This window comes from Aythya ferina (genome assembly GCF_964211825.1).
Source record: "Aythya ferina genome assembly, contig: HAP1_SCAFFOLD_64, whole genome shotgun sequence".
Lineage (NCBI taxonomy): Eukaryota > Metazoa > Chordata > Aves > Anseriformes > Anatidae > Aythya > Aythya ferina.
The window spans coordinates 486,499-495,708 of NW_028181444.1; the positions used below are offsets into that span (position 1 = coordinate 486,499).

Consider the following 9,210-nt stretch of genomic DNA (forward strand, 5'->3'; position numbering starts at 1 on the left):
GGGTAAGGTTTAGGGTAAGGGTTAGGTTAAGGATAAATGTTAGGGTAAGGGTAAGGTTAATGGTAACCGTAAGTGTAAAGGTAAGGGTTACGGTAAGGGTAAGAATAAGGGTATGGGTAATGGTAAGGGTGAGGGTTATGCTAAGGGTAAGTGTAAGGTTTAGATTTTGGCTAAGGGTAAGTGTAGCAGAAAGGGTAAGCTTTAAAGTAAGGTTTAAGGTTTAGGCTTAGGTTAAGGGTAAGGGTAAGGGTACGGGTCAGGGTAAGGGTTAGAGTAAGGGTTTGAGTATGGGTAAGGGTAAGGGTTAGGATAAGTGTAAGGGTGCAAGCAAGGATTAGGGCAAGAGTAAGTGTAAGGGTAATAGAAAGGGTTAGGGAAAGTGTAAGGGTAAGGGAATGTGTTAGGATATGTTTTAGGGGAAGCAGAAGGGTAAGGGTTAGGTTAAGTGTAAGGGGGAGGGGAAGGTAAGGGGAAGGGTTGGAGTAAGGTATAGGGTAAGGGTAAGGTTATGGTTAAAGGAAAGAGTAAGGGTAAGGAAAAAGTAAAGGTAAGGATTTGGGTAATGGTAAGGGTGAGAAGGTTTAGGGTAAGGGTTACGGTAAGGGTTAGGTAACGCAGTGTACAACCTGGGATGTCACGCGCAGAGCTGCCTCTGGCAAGGTGAGTGAGGAACAGATGTAGCAGTTGTTGTGTTGTAGGTCTCACTGTTCCTCTAGGCATCCCCTCTTTGTCTTTTAGAGGTGTTGTAACTGTTTGAAGAGGGTAGATTGAAGCATCTGCCTCGGGGGCTGGTAAGCGGCAGAGGTAAGGGAGCAGATGAGAGTAACTTACCTAGTTGTGCTGTGTCTTTGGATGCTGCATCGGCCTATGTGTTTCTTTTTCTTTCACAGGTGTCTCGCACAGGCTCAAAGGAGCAAACTGCACTCTGAAGAGCTGTGTAAGAAGAGGGGCTGGTCATGAGCTGGGTTGGAGCAGAACGACCAAGTAGCACAAGGTGACTATGAAAGGTGTCCGTCTTGCTTTGCAGGTGCCGTGGCAGGCTCTCCACAGAAGTGGATAAGGATATGAGATAAGGCCAGAGAGCGACAAGGAGCGGCACGTGCAGGGATGGTTTTGAAGCGCTGCGGTGGCTTACTCTTCTGTTCATCAGGTGCCACAGGCAAGGTGGGTTGTAACATCAGTCGTTATATTTGCATGAAAGCAGTTCACTTGAATGCCACAGTGCATCTGAGTAGGGTGTTCTAGCAGAACAAGCTTGTCTGGCACAGCGGTGCCTGATGGCAATGTGTTTCCTCAGGTGAAGAGGTGCCTGAAGCCCCATCCTATCTAGCCTGCACACAATTATCTGAGAATGAAAGCTGCTTTCCAGTAATTCAGAAAGCCAAGTTACGTCTCAGCCTTGAGCATCTCGGGCTTTTGGGCCTGTCTGTAACATTTGGCACCAGCACTAATACTTTTTTTGGCATATGTTTAGCGTTTGGGGCCTGTGTCTGGGATTTGGGCCCTGTCTCGAACCACTGGGGCTTTGTCCTGGGTTTTGGAGCCTGCCTCTAGAGTTCAGGGCCTTTGATTAGGCTTTTGGGGTCTGTGTCTGGGGGCCGGTATCTGGGGGCAAGGGGGGAGCTGCTTGTAGACCCTAGGGGCCGGCATTGAGGGGGTTGGGAGCTGACTCTACACCTTTGGGGCCTGCTTCTGGGGGCGGGGGGGGGTTGAGACCTGCATCTGGGGGAGGGGTGGGAGCTCTTTGTATTCCTTTGGAGCCTGTGTCAGGGGGCGGGGGGGGGGGGGGGGGGGGGGGGAAGGGGAGGGTTGGTTGGGAGGTGCTTGTACACTGTTGGAGCCTGGGTTGAGGGAGGAGGTTTGGAGCTGCTTCTACACCTTTGGGCCTGGCATCGGGGGTAGGGGGTTGGGTGCTGGTTGTAGGGGCCTGTGTTTGGGGGGGGGGCTTGGGACCTGCGTCTGGGGGAGGGGTGGGAGCTGCTTGTACACCTTTGGGGCCTGCATGTGTGGGGGGTCAGGGCCTGTGTCTAGCGGGCTGGGAACTGCTTGTACAATGTAGGAATCTGTTTCTGCAGGGTAGCTGGGAGCTGTTTGTACAACTTTGGGGCCAGCATCTGGGGGTGGCTGGGAGCTGCCTGTACACTGTAGGGGCCTGTGTTTGTGGGGGGCTTGGGGGCCTCCCTCGGGGGGGGGGGGGAGGGTTGGGAGCTGCTTGTATAGGGTAGGGGGCCTGCCTGGCAGGGGTTGGGAGCTGCTTGTAGAATTTGGGTCGCTGTGTCTGGGGGGGGGGGGTTGGGGCCTGTGTCTCAGGGGTGTTGGGAACTGGTTGTACACCTTTGGGTCCTGTCTCAGGGGGGGAGCTACTTGTACACTTTTGGGGTCTGTATTTGAGGGGGGTTGGGAGCTGCTTGTGCACTTTTGGACCTATGTTTAGGCTGGTTGGGAGTTGCTCATGCATTCTAGGTGCCTCCCTTTTGAGAAGGGTTGGGGCCTGCATCTGTGGGTGGTTGGGAGCTGCTTGTACACTATAGGGGCCATGGTCTTGGAGGGGGGTCTGGGCTGTTTATACACCTTTGTGGCCTGTGTTTGGGGGGGGGGGGGTGGGACTGTGCCTGGGGAAGTTGGGAGCTGTTTGTTCACTCTAGGAGCCTCCATTTGGGGGTCTTTGGGGCCTCCCTTTGAGGGGGAGGGAGTTGGGAGTTGGTTGTACACCTCCGCATCCCGTGTCTTGCGGGGGGTGGGGGGAGTGGGACCGGTCTCTGAAGGGGCGGGTTGTGAGCTGCTTGTACACCTGTGTCGGGGGGAGGGTAGGGGGGTTGGCGGGGGTCGGGTCCGGGTCTTGGGCCAGTGTCTGGGTGGAGTCCAGTTCTTGGGAGGGGGTGGTGGGGTAGGAGCTGCTTGTGGGCAGTTGGGGTCTGCATCTGGGTGTGGTTGGTGCCTGCTTCTGTTGGCAGTTTGGGGCCTGCTTGTAGACTTGTGCAGCCTGGGTTTGGGGGCTTTTCTGTAACGTTTGGGGTCTGCATTTTTGCTTTGGGATGCATCTTGAGCTTTTGAGGCCTAGCAGTAGCATTTGGGGCCTGCATCTGGGGCTTTTCTGTAGCATTTTGGTTGCGTATTTGTGATTTGGGGCCTGTATCGTGGGTTTTGCCTTTTTTGTAGTTTCCATCTTTGTGTGTGTGTGTTTCGTTGTTGGTTGTCTGGGGTTAGGGGCAGGTTGGGGTTTGGATTAAAGTCAGTGTCATTAGCGTTAGGGGGTTGATAATAAGGGTTAGGGTTGTGGTTAGAGTTGTTAGGTTTAAGGGGAATAAGGATTTCAGGGTAAGGGGATCAAGGTTGTGGGAATAAAAATGTTGTTTTTGCGCAGTTACATCCTGTAGAGGGAAGGAAGGTGGTATTGAGATATGCTTGCAGTGATAAGACAGCTTAACAGTGTGAAAGGAGTTCATCTGATTCGTGTCAATATGGAACAATGCTAGGGCCGCATGATATGATGAAAAGTCTGAGAAAACCAGAGTGGTTAATATATATAGTTCTTGAATCTTGCAAAGGAATGGTCCATCAATTCGGGTCAATAGGGGATAAGAGAACAAAGGGGTTTCAGAATAACTGCTAACTATTACAACTGTTGCATGGGACACTATGCAAGTGTCTGCCATCCAGCCAAGATGGACAAAGGAGATGGACAAGAGAAAAGCCTGGGAGGAAGACTACGAGCCTTCAGTACGAGCGGCCCCCAGAGGGACCACCGGAGACTGATAACGCCTGCACCAGTGGGAGGGTTTGGATTCTGGGAACTAATTAGAATAACCCTGCCTTTTGTAGAAGTAGTAATGAATATGTATTAGCCTAGCAGCATAAAAACCAGCCGCCTGATGTAACTTGTGTGCGTCTTGGTGGAGCAGAGACTCCTGGCGCACCCAGCGCTGCTTGCTTACCTCTATTCAATTAATAAATTGTAAATTTCAATTGCAATCCTATTTGGGACCCAGTCATTTATTACAAGCGGGCGCTCGTCCGGGAGGGCTTTGGTTCCTGATTTCTGGTTTGATCTAGGAGAGGCACCCCCACCATTTGGTGGCTGCTGTTTGAGTCAGGTCGGAACTAATGGCATCTTGAACCTGAATAAAGGTAAGCAAAGTTTCTGATTCTTTTTTTCAGCTCCCTTGCCAGCTGCAGCACTATATTTTGCCCATAATTGTGTGTGTGAAGATCCGAACGAAGATGACGGAGTCGTAAGCATTTAAAGCGTATACCGTTCGGTTGGGTGGGGTTCGGTTGCCTGTGTGTGTAAGAGTGTGACTGAGATGGAACTTAGTTCTGAAGCGATTGTGGAGGTCTTCTAACCGCGGTTCCAATCTCCCGTGAGGGACTTGGCCGGTGAAGGACCGAAGGGATTCCTATAGGATTTGTGGGTGTGTGATAGGTCCTCGACCCCCTGCAAGACACTCTTACTAAGGTAACCAAGGGCTGTGGGAATTGCCAGAGTAAAATTCCTAGATGGGTCAGACAAAATCGAAGACCAGAGACCAGAAGAAAGGGAGCAAATTACCAGTCATACCACCAGAAAGTCCATTAGGAATAACGATTCGAAATTGGAATGATAGGGACCCCAGAAAAGGAAAAAGTAAATTAAAAATGGTCCAGTATTGTGTGACAGAATGGCCAAAGGAGCCTTTAAGACTACATGTCTTTTGGCCTGTTTTTGGATCCTTCAAAGACTGGATTTGCCAGGCCTTAAATATCCATGTTAATTCAAAGGAACCTTTTAGCCAGGAAGAAAGTGATTATGCAGGATTATGGATCAGGAGGACTTCACGTCCTTTTCCAGCCTCAATATTTACACTAAAAGCAGGTAAGAAATTTGAAGAACAAGAAGAACATGAAAAAGAAAAAGAAGATAAACGTGAGCCGTTGGATAAGCTACCACCTCCATATCCTAACAATCCACTCCCGGCGGCTCCCCCTCCGGTGGCTGTGGTATCGCCACCAGTACCACCGTTGCCCCAGCTTCCACCACCAACAGCACCAGAATTAGACCGACCTCCGGCCGCATGCAGGAGAAGTAGGACGGATGTATCTGAGAGGGCTTCTCTATATCCCTTAAGGGAGGTAACTGGTGTATAACTGGTGCGCGTCTTGGTGGAGCAGAGACTCCCGGTGTACCCAGCACTGTTTGCTTACCTCTATTCATTCAGTGAATTGTAAACTTTGATTGTAATCCTATTTGGGACTTTTATTTATTATAACAGACAACCTTGTAAAATGCAGACAACCAGAATCCTTACAGCAATTAGGTGGAAATCACGGCGTAAGAAACGTTACCACCTCAAAGAGTAAAAACCTCAAAAGAAATGTGACTTGTAACAGGCCAGCAGCTGTGTATTTTCTGTGAAGCACCAGCTAGATTATGAACCTTGAATAGCACAGTTAAAGGGGAAACAGGGGAGGGTCGGGAGGGTCCCGGTCCTCAGCAGAAAAAAAAAGTGTATAAACTGTGTATGGAATTAGTAGGCACCCTCCTGCTTGTGGGACACCCGCCATTGTAATCTCGAATAATAATGCTACTGTACTGAGATCCTCGACTCAGCCTATGCTATTTGCTACAGATTGATTCAGGGTTTTAAGGTTTCAGGGATTGGGCACTAGGGTTGGGTTGCAGGGTAAGAGGTTTCAGGGTTTATGTTTAGGATTTTAAGGTTTTTAGGGTTGGAGTTTTAACGGTTAGGGTTTTAAGGATTTGGGGGTTAGGGTTTTAAGGGTTTCAGGGTTAGCGTGTTAGGGTATTAGAGTTTTTTGGGTTGTAGTGTTGATATGTTTTTTAGGGTTAGAGTCTTAAGGTTTTATTTTTGGTCAGTTATTTACGGTTAGGGTTTTAAGATCTTTTTTTTTTTTTTTTTTTTTTTTTTTTTCAGGTTAGGTTCTCCAGGGCCAGGGTTTTGAGTATCCTAATTTTGGGGGTTTGGATTTTGAGCATCTTAATTTTGGGGGTTAGGCTTTTGTGTGCCCTAATTTTTTGGGATCGGCTTTCAAGCATCCTAAGTAGTTGGGTTAGGGTTTTGAGCATCTTAATATTTTGGGTCTGGGTAATGAGCATCCTCAGTTTTCAGGATAGGGTTTTGAGCATCTTAATGCTTCCAGGATAGCGTTTGGAGCGTCCTAATGTTTTGGGTTGGGGCTTTGAGCGTCCTAATGTTTTTGGGTTAGGGTTTGGAGCGTCCTAAATTTTGAGGATAGGGTTCTGAGCATCTCAGTGTTTCCAGGATAGGGTTTTGAGCGTCCTAAGTATTTGGGATAGGTCTTTGAGCTTCCTAATGTTTTCCGGATAGGGTTTGGAGCATCTTAATGTTTTGGGTTTGGGTTTTGAGCGTCCGAATGTTTTTGGGTTAGGGCTTGGAGCATCCTAATGATTTTGGGTTAGGGCTTTGAGCGTCCTGTTTTCGGGATAGGGTTTTGAGCGTCCAAAGTTTTTGGGTTTGGGTTTTGAGCGTCCAAAGTGTTATAAGTTGCCCCCTTAATTAATTTTCAGAGAGCATTGTATTAATCATAGAAAGGAATTTATTGAGTAAGCAAACATCAAGCAAAACAGCACTGGGCAGCCGGGGAGTCTCAGCTCCGCCAACGGCACGCACCTCACCCCTGCCAGGGTCCCTTTTTATACCTTGCTAATTCTGGGATTACTCAGCACATCCTGGTATATTCTGCGACTGCGCGCACTGTTGCTATGTTCCCTCAACATAACCCTAAAATTAACCGTAACCATTACCCTAACACTTATCCTTACCTAACCCTAATCCTAACCCTTAGTCTAACTTTTAACCCTGACCCATAACCTTAGACTTCCCCTACCCTTACCCTTACTCTTCCCCTTACCCTAACCCTTACCCTTACACTTACGGTTACCATTAACCTTACCCTTACCCGAACACTTAACCTTACCCTATCCCTTACACTAATCCTTATCCATACAACTTCCGCTTACCCTAACACTTAACCTTAACCTAACCCTAACCCTAAACCTTACCTGAACCCTTACCCTGACCCTTACATTAACCCTAACCCTAAAACTTAACCTTAACCTTACCCTTAACCTTAACCTAATACTTACCCTTACTTTTCCCTCACCCTAACCCTAAAATTAACCCTAACCATTACCCCAACACTTACCCTTACCCTAACCCTCACCCTTACCATAACCCATACTCTAACACATACTTCTACCCGTACCCGTACCCTTACCGTAACCCTTACCCTTACCGTTACCGTAACCCTTACCCTTACCCTATCCCTTACCCTTAACCTAACCCTAAACCTTACCCTTATCCTAACACTTACCCTTACCGTAAACCTTACCCTTTCTGCTACATTTACCCTTAGCCTAAATCTAAACCTTACACTTACCCTTAGCCTAACCCTCGCCCTTACCATTACCCATACCCTTATTCTTACCCTTACTGTAACCCTACGGTTACCATTAACCTTACCCTTACCCTAACACTTATCCTGAACCTAACCCTTACCCTAAACCTTACCCCAACCCTTACCCTGACCCTTACATTAACCCTAACCTCTACCCTAAACCTTACACTTACTTTTAACCTTAACCTTACCCTTAACATTAACCTAATACTTACGCATACATTTTCCTGACTTTAACCCTAAAACTAACCCTTACCCTAACCCTTACACTTACCCTAACCCTAACCCTAACCCTTACTCTAACCCTTACCCTGACCTGTACCCTTACACTTACCCTTACCCTTATACTCACCCTAATTCTTACCCATACCATAACCCATACCCTAACACATATTTGTACCCTTAACCTTACCCTTACCCTTACTCTATCTGTTACCCTTACGCTTACCCTTAACATAAACCTTACCCTTGACCTTACCCTTACCATAAGCCCTACAACAACACTTACATGTACACTTACGCTTACACTTACCCTAGCAATTACTCGTACAATTACCCTTACCCTTACCCTTACCCTTAACCTAAGCTGAAACCTTAAACCTTACAGTAAACCTTACCCTTTCTGCTACACTTACCCTTAGCCTAAATCTAAACCTTACACTTACCCTTACTGTAACCCTCACCCTTACTGTTGCCAATACCCTTACTCTTACCCTTACCCTAACCCTTCTCCTTACACTTACTGTTACCTTTAACATTACCCTTACCCTAACACTTACACTTATCCTTATCCATACCCTTACCCTTACCCTAATCCTTACCCTTAACCTAACCCTAACCCTAAACCTTACCCCAGCCCTTACCCTGACCCTTACATTAACCCTAACCCTTACCCTAAAACTTAGACTTACTCTTAACCTTAACCTTACCCTTAACTATTACCCTAACACTTACCCTTATGTTTCCCTCACCCTAACCCTAAAATTAACCCTAACCATTACCCTAACACTTACCCTTACCATAACCCATACCCTAACACGTACTTGTAGCCTTAACTTTACCATTCCCCTTACCCTTACCTTTACTGTCTCCGTTACCCTTACACTTACACTTAACATAAACCTTAAAGTTAACCTAACCCTTGTTATAAATGGCTCAGGATTCAAATTAGGATTAAATAAAAAAATAGGATTTATTGAAAGAATATAAAGGAATAGAGGTAAGCAAACAGCGCTGGGTGCACCGGGAGTCTCCGCTCCACCAGGACGCACACCAGTTACATCAAGCAGCTGATTTTTATGCTCCTAGACTAATATATATTCATTACTACTTCTAAAAAAAATAGATTATTAGAATTAGCTTCCGGGGTGCAGTCCCTCCTACTGGAGCATGCGCAGTCTCCTCTGGGGTCTCTTCTGGGGGTCTCTAGGGGTCTTTCATGCTGAAGGCTCGTAGTCTTCCTCTCCCCCTTTGTACTTACTTGGCACCATACCAAGTTTATAGAACATTCTCTTCAAGACTTGTCTCCCAGCCGTCCTTCAGCTTCTTTTTCCTTCCTCTTAATCTCTCGGCCCCCCTAACCAGATACCAAAGATCCGCATAGTATCCCATAACAGTCACTAGTTGTTATCAGTTGTTCTGAAACTCCCAGACATCAAACACAAACAGCTTCACGAGTAATTAAAACATTCTTCCCCAGCCATTCACAGACACATCTATAGCAGTGTTAGAAATAGAAGTCCGGAATAACAAAAGCAAACAGGTTCATAAATTTAAGGAGTGATAAATTGACTA

The 9,210-nt window shown here is 47.1% G+C and overlaps 1 long non-coding RNA gene across 1 annotated transcript; it reads left to right on the forward strand.

Annotated features, from left to right (window-relative positions):
* Positions 1-639: 639 nt before the first annotated feature.
* On the forward strand, positions 640-3,864 carry LOC311428389. The gene is made up of 4 exons (XR_014687692.1): positions 640-804; positions 891-937; positions 1,028-1,164; positions 3,647-3,864. It is a non-coding gene; the product is annotated as an uncharacterized lncRNA (long non-coding RNA).
* Positions 3,865-9,210: the final 5,346 nt, after the last annotated feature.